Raw genomic sequence first — 12,167 nt, 5'->3', positions numbered from 1 at the left:
TTGCTAGTTTTAGGGCTATCCAGCAATAACAAGAGTCCTCAAAACAAGAACTCACTTCCTTAGACTGATATTTTTAAAAGTTAAATGAACAAACCAGTGCTGTTATTTTAATAATTTTCCATTTCAAACTGAATACCGTTAAGATTGGCTAAATAACTTTGAGGCCATCTCTACAACAAACAAATCCAAATAGATTGGTAGCAGGAATTACAAGCTTCCATATACAATTAAAAGCCATAGGGAAGCTTTCATTTTTCAAAATACTCTTCCTGATGTGTAAGCTGGCACTTCTTTTCAAACAGGCAGATTGATTCCTAGAGGATCAATGTTAAGATGTTTGCCCTTAATTGCACTTTTATTAATGTAAAGTGTTTCTACTCTATCTTTGCCAAATTACTCTGATGACTGAACAGTTCCCCCCACACAGTGGGAAAAAGTTGCTGTTTCAATGCTGATAAAATGTGATATCCCTGGTAATGAAAGTACTACTTTGAGGAAAGACATCTGGTTCCTCTGAAAGCAAAGTATAACAATTGCAAGTATTTTCATTTTTTATAAAGAATTGCTATCCCATTTTCTGAGCTCAGCAAAAGCAAAATTCTCTTTTTATACAGCACACAGTACAAGCTAGTGGAGAACACTCCTACGAGTCATCACTTTCAGAAGAAATTATTTAGGTTTTGAATGGGTAACAGAATATCTTTAAGATCCAGGACACAATGGAGAAGAAAAAGAATACATTTTACCAGAGCTCTTAAAGGGGGGGGGGGTTGAGGCTGCAGTATATTATTATGATTTTACCATAGTTTGGATTTTTCCCTGAGGGAATGAAATGCTAAAATATGTCAAGTTTAAGAGGCTGCCCCTTCAAAAAGTGTTACTAGAAATATTCCAAATCAGACTTTTCCCTGCAGCCGCTGTGGCCGGACCTGCCTGTCCCACATTGGTCTTGTCAGCCACCAGCGAGCCTGCAGCAAACGTGGGCTATTGCACCCTTCTTAAATCTTCGTTCGCGAAGCCAAGCCGAGAGAGACTAGAAATATTAAAAGAACTATTGTTGTTTGTCTTTAAGGTGCTACTGGCCTCTTGGACTTTTCTACTGCCACACAGAGACCAACACGACTACGCATCTTGATCCAATTACTTTTTGTAATTAGATCTCCTGTCTAAGTGAGGTCCTAAACTGTAGTTCACACAGGCTTAAAATCCAGCTCTGGTTGGGATCGCGTGTGTGTGTAAGGTCCCTTTGCAAGTTTGAACTTGTCCCAAGGAAATGTTGTTTGGTCTCCCTGCTTAACAGATCCATAATACGAACCCTTCGTATTCTTTTTTTTTTTTTTAATGAACTGTAAGGTTGTCGCACACCACTTTGTCCGAACGGGTTAAATAATGCAGTTCCCGCCTCGGTAGCAGGAGAACTCTGGAAACCGAGCAGGAAATGGAGGCTTGTGCCACCGCAAGAAAAGATCTATTGCACTTCTGGGGGGGGGGGGGGTGCGCGCGCGCCCGTGTGTGTGTGTGTGTGTGTGAGAGAGAGAGAGGGTGGGTCGGTGCGCGCCAGCTTTCATGCCGCTCTCTCTGCTCAATGGGTGATGTTGTGGGGCGAAGGTGGGGGGTACAGAAGGGGCGTCACCATCTGTTGTTAATTCTCCGGTCATTGGATTAGTAGCCTTCGGTGATGAGATCAGCAGGATCAGCTTTCAGGATGGGGCACTGTACTGGCTTCGGCTGTAGGCTCTTCCCATCTGGGCTGTCTCTGTCATGAAGAAGTGGAGGAGGGGTGACCAGGGAAGGGAAGAAAGCGGAGGCACAAAAGCAACCGGAGGAGTCTTTGAAGGAACAACAGCAGCAAAGCAGCCGGGGCTGCAAAGGGCAGCCTGCCCAGAGGCCACTTTTCCTTCTGTGGAGTTTACGGCAGGGAGTTTCCTGTCTCTGCTGCTTGCCTCGATTGTCTGTTGCAAACGCGTGGATCCCTCGGAGTAAGGGGGGATTGGCTGCTTCTCGTCGGAGTTTGGCGAGCCGGGGGGCCGGTAGTAATCCCCTCTTCCATTGACAACGGCTCTCCCGAAGTGATCGAACTCGTTAACTTTGCCCTAAGTGTTTTTGGAGGGGAAACCTGGCGGGATCTGCTGCAGCCTTCACTGGATTTCAGAAGCTGCTCTCATTCGAGGAAATACTTGCAAAGTCCTGAGAAGGTTTTTGTGCGGTTTACGGAAGGTCTCGTCTTCCGCTCCTTCCCCGGCCTCTGGGTTTTTGTTACGTCCCTGAAGCATCGACTCCAAAATATAAAGAATAAGTAGAGAGATGCTTTCTTATTTTTATGGTAAGTTCTTGAATGAGCGAGCGCGAATCTAGACTATTTTGTTTGGACGGACTCTCAGTTATCAACGGTGATTCGTTTTTAGAGTGGTAATATATTTCAGGAAGGCTGGCGGGGAGGGGGGAGGAGGGATAGTTTATTTACCTAAATATCTATGGCTAAGAAACAATTTAGAACTTCTTAAGATTTTAAGTGTATACCGAAATTAAAAAAATGCTTTGTGAAAATTAAGTTTATTGTCCCCAATCAGTCACTGAAGGAACCAGTGTTTTTAGAACTTTATACAATGAGCGAGTTGGGAAGATTATTTAGTCTGTTTAATATTTGTTTAATATTCCGAATTCTGATCTCGGATCGTAACAAATTTGACTTGTTTAATAGCTTCATTTGTTAACCCTATCAAAAGGATCTGGGGACAATTTTCAAGAAATCAAAGCCAAACTAGTTGCACTGAAAAACTCTGCAAGAAATATAATTGGTTCATGTTCTTCATAAAGATGTTCTCCAGAATTTCTGAGATGCCATTTAGAACAGTTTTTCAAGTACTACTGCACAGTGTTTCATGCAGAGTTTATTGCATTTCTCTACCACCAAATATCTCATTTTAGAAGAGGCAAATAATGTTTCTGTGGTTGGAGATGTGTATATGCACTTAAGAGAGAGAAAGCAATTGATACTGGCATTATGGCACCAAAAGAGTTCTACGTCTGGGATGCTTGCCTATTGTTTTAATCACCCATTTAATTGGCACCAGGATTGCAACTAGCAATCAACTTTGACTCCTCCTCCTACCCTTTAAACAGCAATCCTCTGGCCTTGGTGACAGAAGCCATTCATAACAAGATAACACTGCATTGTGAAATCACTTATCCAAGGAGAAGGAAGGATGTAGCTCCCAAAGGGCTACTTTTCAAGCATGCAACTGTTTACATTTGTTTGTGTGCAAACATGCTGTATGCCAAATTGTTCCATTTCTGTCACTAAAAGGCTACAACTGCAATATAGTTTATTTACCTTTGTTAATGACAAAATGAATATTCATCACAGAGTTGAAAGTGCTGTCAGTATCACAATGCCCACAGTGACAGTGTTTGTCAGATCTAGAACACAAGACTGGAAGCCAGCAAATCTGTCTTATAATTTTGTGTCTGCCCCATCTTGTTGACCCTGCACAACCCCTCTTTTGTCACTTTCATCACTTACACCTAGGAGAAAACAGAACGAAGTTTGAGTCCAATGGCACCTTTACGACCAACAAAGTTTAATTCTGGGTTAAGCTTTCGTGTGCATGCACACTTCAGATACTTAAGTATGCACACACAGAAAAGCTTATATGCAGAACAGTGTTCCCTCTCAGCTGCAGAGTCTTGTGAGCAAAAATTCTACTTTGTGAGCTACTGACAGGACCGGATCTACATGGTTTTTTTTGGGGGGGGGGCGAAATTAAAAAATGATGCCCCCTTTTGGGCCATTTTGTCTTATGGTCCCATAGAATACAATGGACTCCATGTCCAAGTTGGCACCCCCCTCCTCTGTTGGCACCCGGGGCAAGCACCCCTCTCTGCTCCCCCCCCCTCCAGATCCAGCTGGCTACTGGCATTAAAGTTGTGAGCTACTGCATAAATTGGTGTACTCTGTGGTCATCCTTCCTTATTTAAGACAAAAATATGTGAGCTGGAGGCTAAAAATATGTGAACTAGTTCACTCTAACTCAGTTTAGAGGGAACACTGATGCAGAATTAAGCTTTGTTGGTCTTAAAGGTGTCACTGGACAAACTTTGTTCTTTTGCTTCAAATCAACATGGCTACCCATCTGAATTTAGGAGAAAAATAATACTTCTCTCTCTGGCAAAGGCAATGAGGCTTAATTTATTAATCCATTTGAGGCATGTTGACATTTTCAGATAGTGCTGAAGAAACATATAGTTGTGAAACAAAAAAAATCATATTTCTGCATTAACTGTTTATGTTTCCATGGATTAGAGTGGGGGCCTTCACTGCCTTAGTGCAGTTACTTCTAATGAATTTGGGCCCTTAGTATTTTCCTTCTGCTTTGTGGAAAGATACTCTTGGAAAAAGTAACAAAGCTTTTTGCGATGACAAATGTTCTGTCTTTAAGGTTCCACAAAGTTCTTTGTGGTTTTAACAATGATTTGTGCAAGGTCATTTGCACAGAGATGTAAAGATAAAACTAGTTAAACGCTTGTTTGGGACACATCCATAACTTTCAGTTTTCCACAACATCCATTACAAGTGACGTTACAGGACCACACTTCATATACCTGAGTAGGATTCTGAAAATACCTGCTTTGGATTTCTGTCTTAGTAACGTAATCCTCAGAAGTATAAATATGAAAAGGCATGAGAATTTGGAGAATTACAATGTAGATCATGGGTGTCAGGGAGGAGACTGACTTCCGTTTGGGTGTATAAGGAAATGAACATCTTTGACTTTAGAGGAAAGTTTCTAAAAACAAATTCTAGTCTACACTACTTCAAAAATAAATAGCCTCCTGTCTCATAACCTTGCTTGGTTACAAACTGGTGCTGGTCAATGACACTACTCATTAGCTCTGCAGATTTCTTGTGACATGTTAAGCCTAGTGTAATGGATTTTCCATGTATGAGAGCAGCCAACTATTTCTGTCTCCTCTTCTTTCCCCAGATATTACTTCTACCACTTCTCTGTGCAGGCAAGTGTGTTTCCAAGGGGAATGCTTGTCAGAGTCAATCTCCCATGTCATGTTTGCTAGTGTTTCCTTAAAATGTTTTAAGGAACAACACCTCAGAAACAATTTTATGGCATAGTTAGCCTGCTTGAAGCATTAATAAACTCTGTAGGGTTCCTGGCTGTTACAGTTGAGTTGGGATTTCCCTTGTACCCTTAGATGGACTTAAGAAAGGGAACTGAGGGTGCAGGTAAACCATGAGGCCAAGACATTGTCTGGGGTTTCTGTTGTGTTGTTTTCCTTGGGTTACTGATGTTTCTTGCTTCCTCTGAGAGCCATTTAAAGTTTAATCTTTCTTTTTCCAAAGTTATGGTCTTGCAGAACCCTTTTAATGACATGTTTTCATATGACATTGCTATATTTAGCTTTGAAAATGTTGCCACCAGCTAGTTGTGCTGATGCTCTTTATATACAAACTTCTCGAGTTAATGCAATGTCAGTTCAGTAAGAGAACTCTTCATTCATAAATCCCAACTTGAACTATGGGTCTTCCCCAGCCTCCAGTCTTAGCTTCTGAGGATGAAATACTTCTTTAGATATTTGCTGCAAGGGGGGAAATGTCGCTGGAGTTTTGTCAGCTTCACTTGGAATGTTCAAATATTAGTGGAACTAGAAAATCTAGGCCTCAGGCCAACAGAAACACAAGTGCCTGATATTCCGTGGAGATGTGTGTCCTCGTTTTGTGAATGAAAAAGCAAACTTCATTAGAATTAATAAACAGGAATGCACACACAATATATTTTGTACAAAAGCTGCTACAGTTACAGAAGTCAATATATAGCAACATTATTTATCCAAGCAATGTTAAATGGCCTAGCTGACTTGCATATAAAACAGTACAGTCTTGGGGCATTTTCTCAGGAGATGGTGAGATCACTAGATGAACCTTCCTCGTTAAACTGACTTCAGTGATCTGCATTATGTATGTGATAAGAGCAATTCCAGTTATGAAGGTGCCCTTCAGGGTATCTTGCTACCAGAGTTTCTCATTGTGTTGTTCTGACTGAAGTTGCCTATTTCATTCATGTATTTTATATACCTATTTTTTTTCCTCATGATTTGTGTGCATGAGCTTTTCCCAAGGTAAACAGTTTATCCCTAAGGGATGTGAGATCAGCTCTGGCTTTCAATTTTTTTTTCTGTCTCTCATTTTCTATAAGTTTACTTGACAATCACAATCACCCTTCAAGTTATTACTGTGCAATTGCACAGGAAAGAAACCAGGAGAACCCATTATGAATTGGGAAAGGGAAAACAGTCTCCTTCTTACATTTGCAAGATTTCATTTTGACCGACCAGAAAAAAGGACAGCTAGGGGAAGGTACAAAGAAACTGAAGCCATAAGTCAAAAGCTGTAATGGCTTCAATCCAGAATTCATGTTCTTATGCATTTTGTTATGTCATTAGAAAAAAAAATTAGCTTGCAAACTGAGCAACTGGTTGTTCACTGTGTACATGAGATACTGTTAAAAGGACAGTGCGTGGGACTGGGCTGTACATTAATATCTTTACACTCTCTTATTTTTCTGGGTTTTCATTGAATGTAGATGCATGGTAATGTGTATGCTGGACTAAATGGACCACTGGTTTGATCCATCAGACTCTACTTATATTTTTATGTTCTCATGTACCGACATTACAGACAAAAGTTAGGCATCATAAAATAAATGGATATCTGCACATATGCTTTTGGGACTAGATGATGCAAAGTAGCAGTTAACCAAAGCAGCTTGTAGCTGAAAATTCAACTAAAACAAATACCAGATATAGGATCCCAAGGTCACCCCCACATATGTCTGTTCTTCAACTTGACCTCGAGGAACAACTTGGTGTTGTCTTCTAATCTCTCATGCCTCAACCACAAATTGTTTTTCCCTGCCTGTAAAAGTTCTGGGGTTAAGTCTGCTGTTCTCATTCTCAGTTCCTTTAATCATGTTGTTTGTGGGTTTGCAGATAAAATTCCTTTTCTGATCTAATGATTTTCTACACCAAATTAAGTTATTGAACCATTAGCAACCCTCCTCAGTTCAGCCATATCACATGGTTGGATCCGCCTTTTCCACTAATGGAAAATGGAAGAGTGTGTATCCTTTGACTATGTTTGGGATCATGAGAACTGCATGGACAAAGGCATGTGGTTCAGGGGGCTGTAGTATGGTGGGGAATTAGATCAAATTGAATGAACAAATTGGCTGGATTCAACCCATAGTCCTCTTCTAATTCAGGATGTTGTGGATTATTGCATGGTTGGTTCACCAGCCTGCTGACCTGATTTCTTCTTTGCTTTCCTTAGAAGGTAAGAGGAAAGCTACATAGAAAAAAATAGGAAATTATAGTCAACAGGGAGTCCACAAGTTCTGTTTTCCAAATTTCAACAAGAGCAGTTGTGTGAATCCACACCTCCCACGTTGAATTGTCTCAGCCTCCTGATTTCCTGCTGTACCCTGAGTTAAGTGATGCCAGCTCCTAACAAATAAAGCCCCCATTTTAACTGGATATAAAAGAAGAAGATTGCTGTAAATGCAGTGTCATTCCTTGGTGTCCTGCCAGGCAGTGTTCCAGAGTCTGTTCAGTTGGCAGACAATTCCCGTTTCAGGATGTGTCATCTGAAGTAACCTTTTACAACACTAGGCTAACCAGCTTTCATATGAATTCTTTTCATTTTTATTAAGGAGATAGAGATTTCTTAAAATTCTACCCTTATTGAAGGCTTATTCTGTGACATTCACAAAGGCATACAGGGCAGAGGAAAGATAAAGTATCCTCCTGATTCATGAAGGGCAACAGAACAGTCCAATTTAGTATTACTCTCTTGTGGCTTCTCAAAAAGCTTATTGCAGCATATGTAGGCATAAAGTACACTTGTAATATAATGTTGTGTACACCCCTTACATGCAGAAGGTTCTACTGTTACCCCTCAGAAGAGACTGCACTTGTCTATAAGGGCACACTCTGCAAAAAGCAGCTTTATACGTAACAATTCGTTTTTAGGTTTGGAATCTATCCCCCCATCCCCACCCTGAAGAGTGGTATCTAATTCACTAGGGTAATTTTATATCTTTTAGATACACATATTAAACAATACAAACAGGACTTGCAAAACTTTATACGAATGTATTGTGTGTTATCAGTCATAATAACTCTCCCTGAGGTCCTTGTGAAAAATCAGATCCGACTACACATTTCAATAATTTGTGTTCTATTGACACTGGCTGAGGATGGTTGATAACACATGGTGACTATTGCACAGTTACATTCATACAGACAGGAGACTTTGTGATATGCTGACCTCAAGACCCTCCTTTAATTTAAAATATAATTGCTGCAATGAATTCTCTCAAATATTATTTATCTCTGGCAGCTTGATTCTATCTAAGTGGCTTTACACAGATGTGAGGATACTAGGTTTCTTTTGCTGTGATGAAGCAAGATTTTTTCTCTTGTACTGCTTTAAGGCAGATGAACTATGCCAGTTTCTGGTGAATTTTTAAATGAATGGAAGCAAAGCTGATGATAGTATAATAGTATCCTACTGGCAGATCCAGAATCTGTATCTCACCTGCATTTTCCCCTCATGAGTCTTTAAACACAACCTTCAGTGCACATTCTTCCACTCACCAAACTTAAAAGCACACAAATTAAGGACAAATACAAAATGAGCAATATATAACACTTGTACAAATTATTTCTCCAAACACTTTCCATTATGTATGCTGGAACCAGTGTGCTACAGTGTTTAGAGCAGGGGTGTCAAGCATGTGGCCCAGGGACCGAATCAGGCCCCCGGAGGGCTCCTATCTGACCCTCGAACAACTGGCTGTTATCTGCTTCCTTCTCTCTCTCTTGCTTCCTTCTGCATCACAGCTTGCTTTGGCAGGCTTGCTCAATAGCACAGGAGCTCCAGAGCAAAACCTCTATTTTCTCCAGTGGTTGAGGCTCTTTCCTTGGGGAGGAAGGGAGGGAGGCAGAGCTTGTTTTGCCAGGCTCTCTCAATTGCACAGCAGAGCTATTGAGCCAAGCCTCTCTTCCTATTGGCTGAAGCTCCTCCCCCTCCTGGCCCCCTAGGGAAGGAAGGAAAGAGCTAGAGATTCCTTTGCCCAGTTCCCTGGATCCCATGAGAGAGATGCACCTTTAAGACCAACAAGTGTTAAAGTTTTAAGTTTTTTTTAAAAAATCTTTAATTGTGTTTGTGTCCTTTATAACTTTTATATCTCTGCTACCTAATCTTAAATAGGTACACACATGGTCCGTCCCGGTATGGCCTGGCCCAACAAGGTGCAATTTGTGTCAGATTCGGTCCTTATAACAAATGAGTTTAGAGTGTTAGATTAACACCTGAAAGATCAATGTTTTAAGTCTCCATTTATCTGTGAAATGCACTGAGTATTCTTGGGTTAATCAGTCTCTGTAATGCACCCATATGGATACTGAGAAGAGAAATATGGAGAAGAGCAGAACCAGCTTTGGCTTTGTTAAAAGAAGGTTGGTTTAGAAATGTAACATACGATAGACTTTCTGGCAAGTACCCTGGAGTTAAAACACTAAGGAAGGGAACACAAAAATATTGCAGGAGAGCATGGATAACAGTGGTAAATGAACGAAATACAAGCCAATCATCAGTGCAAAAGGTTAAATAACAGCAAGACATATTGAAGTAAACAATTGCTTTAGTGTGTTGTAACTGGAAATATTGCCAAGGTTTGTGCAGTTCGGCTGTCCACTAGATCCCTCCCCCCCCACACACACATTGTACCACTGAAAGCTCAACATATCCTCTAGTCTTGTTTTAAGACAACTTGACTTGGAAATCTCAGCCTATATTGACATGGTACAAGATCACATAATGGTTTTAAAATTGTAACTGTATTTTATTGGGTTTTAAATTGTAAATATAAATAGTTAGCCGCCCTGAGTCCGCTTCTGGAGAGGGCGAGATAGAAATTCAAGGTAAATAAATAAATTAAAAAATCTTAAAATCAGGTTAATAGAGACCAGTGTAAGTGATATTCCCAGTATATAGCTGTTATCTCTTGATTTCTCTCAAGAAGTGATTGTTGTATTAGATTTACTATATAAATTAGTTGAATCACATACCCCGTGATACAGTTCTTGGCAGCAGCATCTTTGATGTGGATTCATGCTTCATGTGATTGGACTCATTTATGGGATAAGCCCATTAGAAATGTTTTAACTGCTGTTTGGAATGCTGCTGCCTCCAAGCTTTCTTTTCCTTCTAGCTTCCTCTATCTGTAACATTTGAGTCATTCCTAAGGAACTTCTAGTTGAATTCACTCCAGCTGATTTTACATTGATTTAAGTTGTCCAGTCTTTCTCCCAGAATTTCAACTTGGCCAGTATTCTTAGATGGAATAACTACTACAAAAACAGTAACTAGCTGCAGGAATCCTGCAGATCATTTCTTCCAAGGAGCTGGCCTTTTTACTCAGGGGTTGATGATGAAGAAGAAAATCCTGCAAAGACTTGGAGGAAGCCTTGAAATGTAGAATGTGGCACAAGGCTCTGTACATATACTGAACTACTTGGTAATTCAGACATGTTGTGGGCCAATCTAGAGTTGTTGTAAGACGTTGTAGACCAATCTAGAGTTGCCAGCTGGCTGAAGGGACACATGCCCTCTCTCCCTTTAAAGGTAAACGTAGTCCCCTGTGCAAGCACCAGTCGTTTCTGACTCTAGGGTTATGTAGCATCACGACGTTTTCACGGCAGACTTTTTACGGGGTGGTTTGCCATTGCCTTCCCCTGTCATCTACACTTTACCTCCAGCAAGCTGGGTACCCCTTTTACAGAACTCGGAAGGATGGAAAGCTGAGTCAGCCTGGAGCCGGCTACCTGAACCCAGCTTCTGCTGGGATTGAACTCAGGTTGTGAGCTAGGCTTCCCAGCCCTCCTGCCCTGGCGGGGAACCCCAGGATTTACAGCCTCTTCCCCCGCTCTCCAAAAAAACGGAAGCAGGGGGAGGGGGGAAATGGTGCCAAGGAGCGTGGCGAGCCGCGAGTCCGGGTCCTTCTGAGCCTCAGAAGGACCTGGACTCGCGGCTTGCCACGCTCCTGGCCTGCCTCCACCCTCCCCTTCTCTTATTTTACCTCAGAGGCGGAGCGGGCGATGCCGCTGCGCTGCCGCCTCTTCTCCGCTTCACCGTAGCTGCTCCTCCGAGATGGGCTCAGGCTGAGCCCATCTTGGAGAAGCAGCTATGGTGAAGCGGTGAAAAGGCGGAAGCAGTGCAGCGGCGTCGCCCGTTCCGCCTCTGAGGTAAAATGAGAGATTGGGTGCTGGGGTGGGGGGGAAGAAACAAGCAACTCCGCAGCCTGCCCCCCTCAGCCTTGGTGAGTTGGCCACTGGAGAGAGGCAGGCAGCGAGTGGCAGAGGAGGAGCTCTGAGGGAACCACGCCCGGCCTGCAGGATGGGGTGGAGGAAGGCTGTGAGGGCAGACGAGAGCTGAGTTGCCTCCCGCTCTGCCAGACGGTGTGGAGCCTGGCGGGCTTCTTTTTCCCACAGTGATGCCTTCTCTGCTGCCGGCCTCGCTGCTGCTTGCCGCCTATTCGCCCCTTTGCCGGCAACTGCTTGGCACACGGTGGGTGGGGATGATGTTTCTTCAAAGTCTTGGGGGGGGGGGAGTTTGCAAAAGGGGAAACTTTGCAGAAAGGGAAACCCTCGCCCCCTTGGGCGACGCTGGGCTGGTCGCCGCTGCATCTCCCAGGCTTGTTCCTTGCTGCCTTCAAAGTCTTCGTCCCCCCCCCCCCAAGTCCTTGGGATTTCCCATCTACCACCTGCATCCTGGGTTTGGCTCTAAAAAAATTTGCATCTAGTTATTGGCCTTAATGCTTCCAGGTCGTTTAACATTCTGGAATTAAATAATTGTTCTATGGAGGTGCATCAAGTAAACATCTCTTACGGCCTCTAAGCTGCTGTTCCCTCGAAGCTGCAAGAGTCTTGTGAGCAAAAATTCTGCTTTGTGAGCTACTGACATTAAAGTGGTGAGCTACTTCAAATAAATTAGTTTGCTGTGGGGCCATTTTTCCTGAGCAAAGACAAAAATATGTGAGCTGGGGGCTAAAAAACTGAGCTAGCTCACGCTAACTCATCTTAGAGGGAACACT

The 12,167-nt window shown here is 42.4% G+C and overlaps 1 protein-coding gene across 1 annotated transcript in view; it reads left to right on the top strand.

Moving 5' to 3' along the window:
• The first annotated feature begins 1,603 nt into the window (after positions 1-1,603).
• The window catches only part of SPSB4 (splA/ryanodine receptor domain and SOCS box containing 4), a 145,692-nt gene continuing 135,128 nt past the window's right edge, over positions 1,604-12,167 (top strand). Inside the window, exon 1 of the mRNA XM_060242175.1 lies at positions 1,604-2,323. The gene's annotated coding sequence lies outside the window, so the exon portion shown is untranslated. The remainder of the gene's footprint in view (positions 2,324-12,167) is intronic.

Source organism: Heteronotia binoei, chromosome 6, assembly GCF_032191835.1.
Source record: "Heteronotia binoei isolate CCM8104 ecotype False Entrance Well chromosome 6, APGP_CSIRO_Hbin_v1, whole genome shotgun sequence".
Lineage (NCBI taxonomy): Eukaryota > Metazoa > Chordata > Lepidosauria > Squamata > Gekkonidae > Heteronotia > Heteronotia binoei.
The sequence above is the reverse complement of the archived record's forward strand: the minus strand, read 5'-3'. Positions and strand labels throughout refer to the sequence as shown.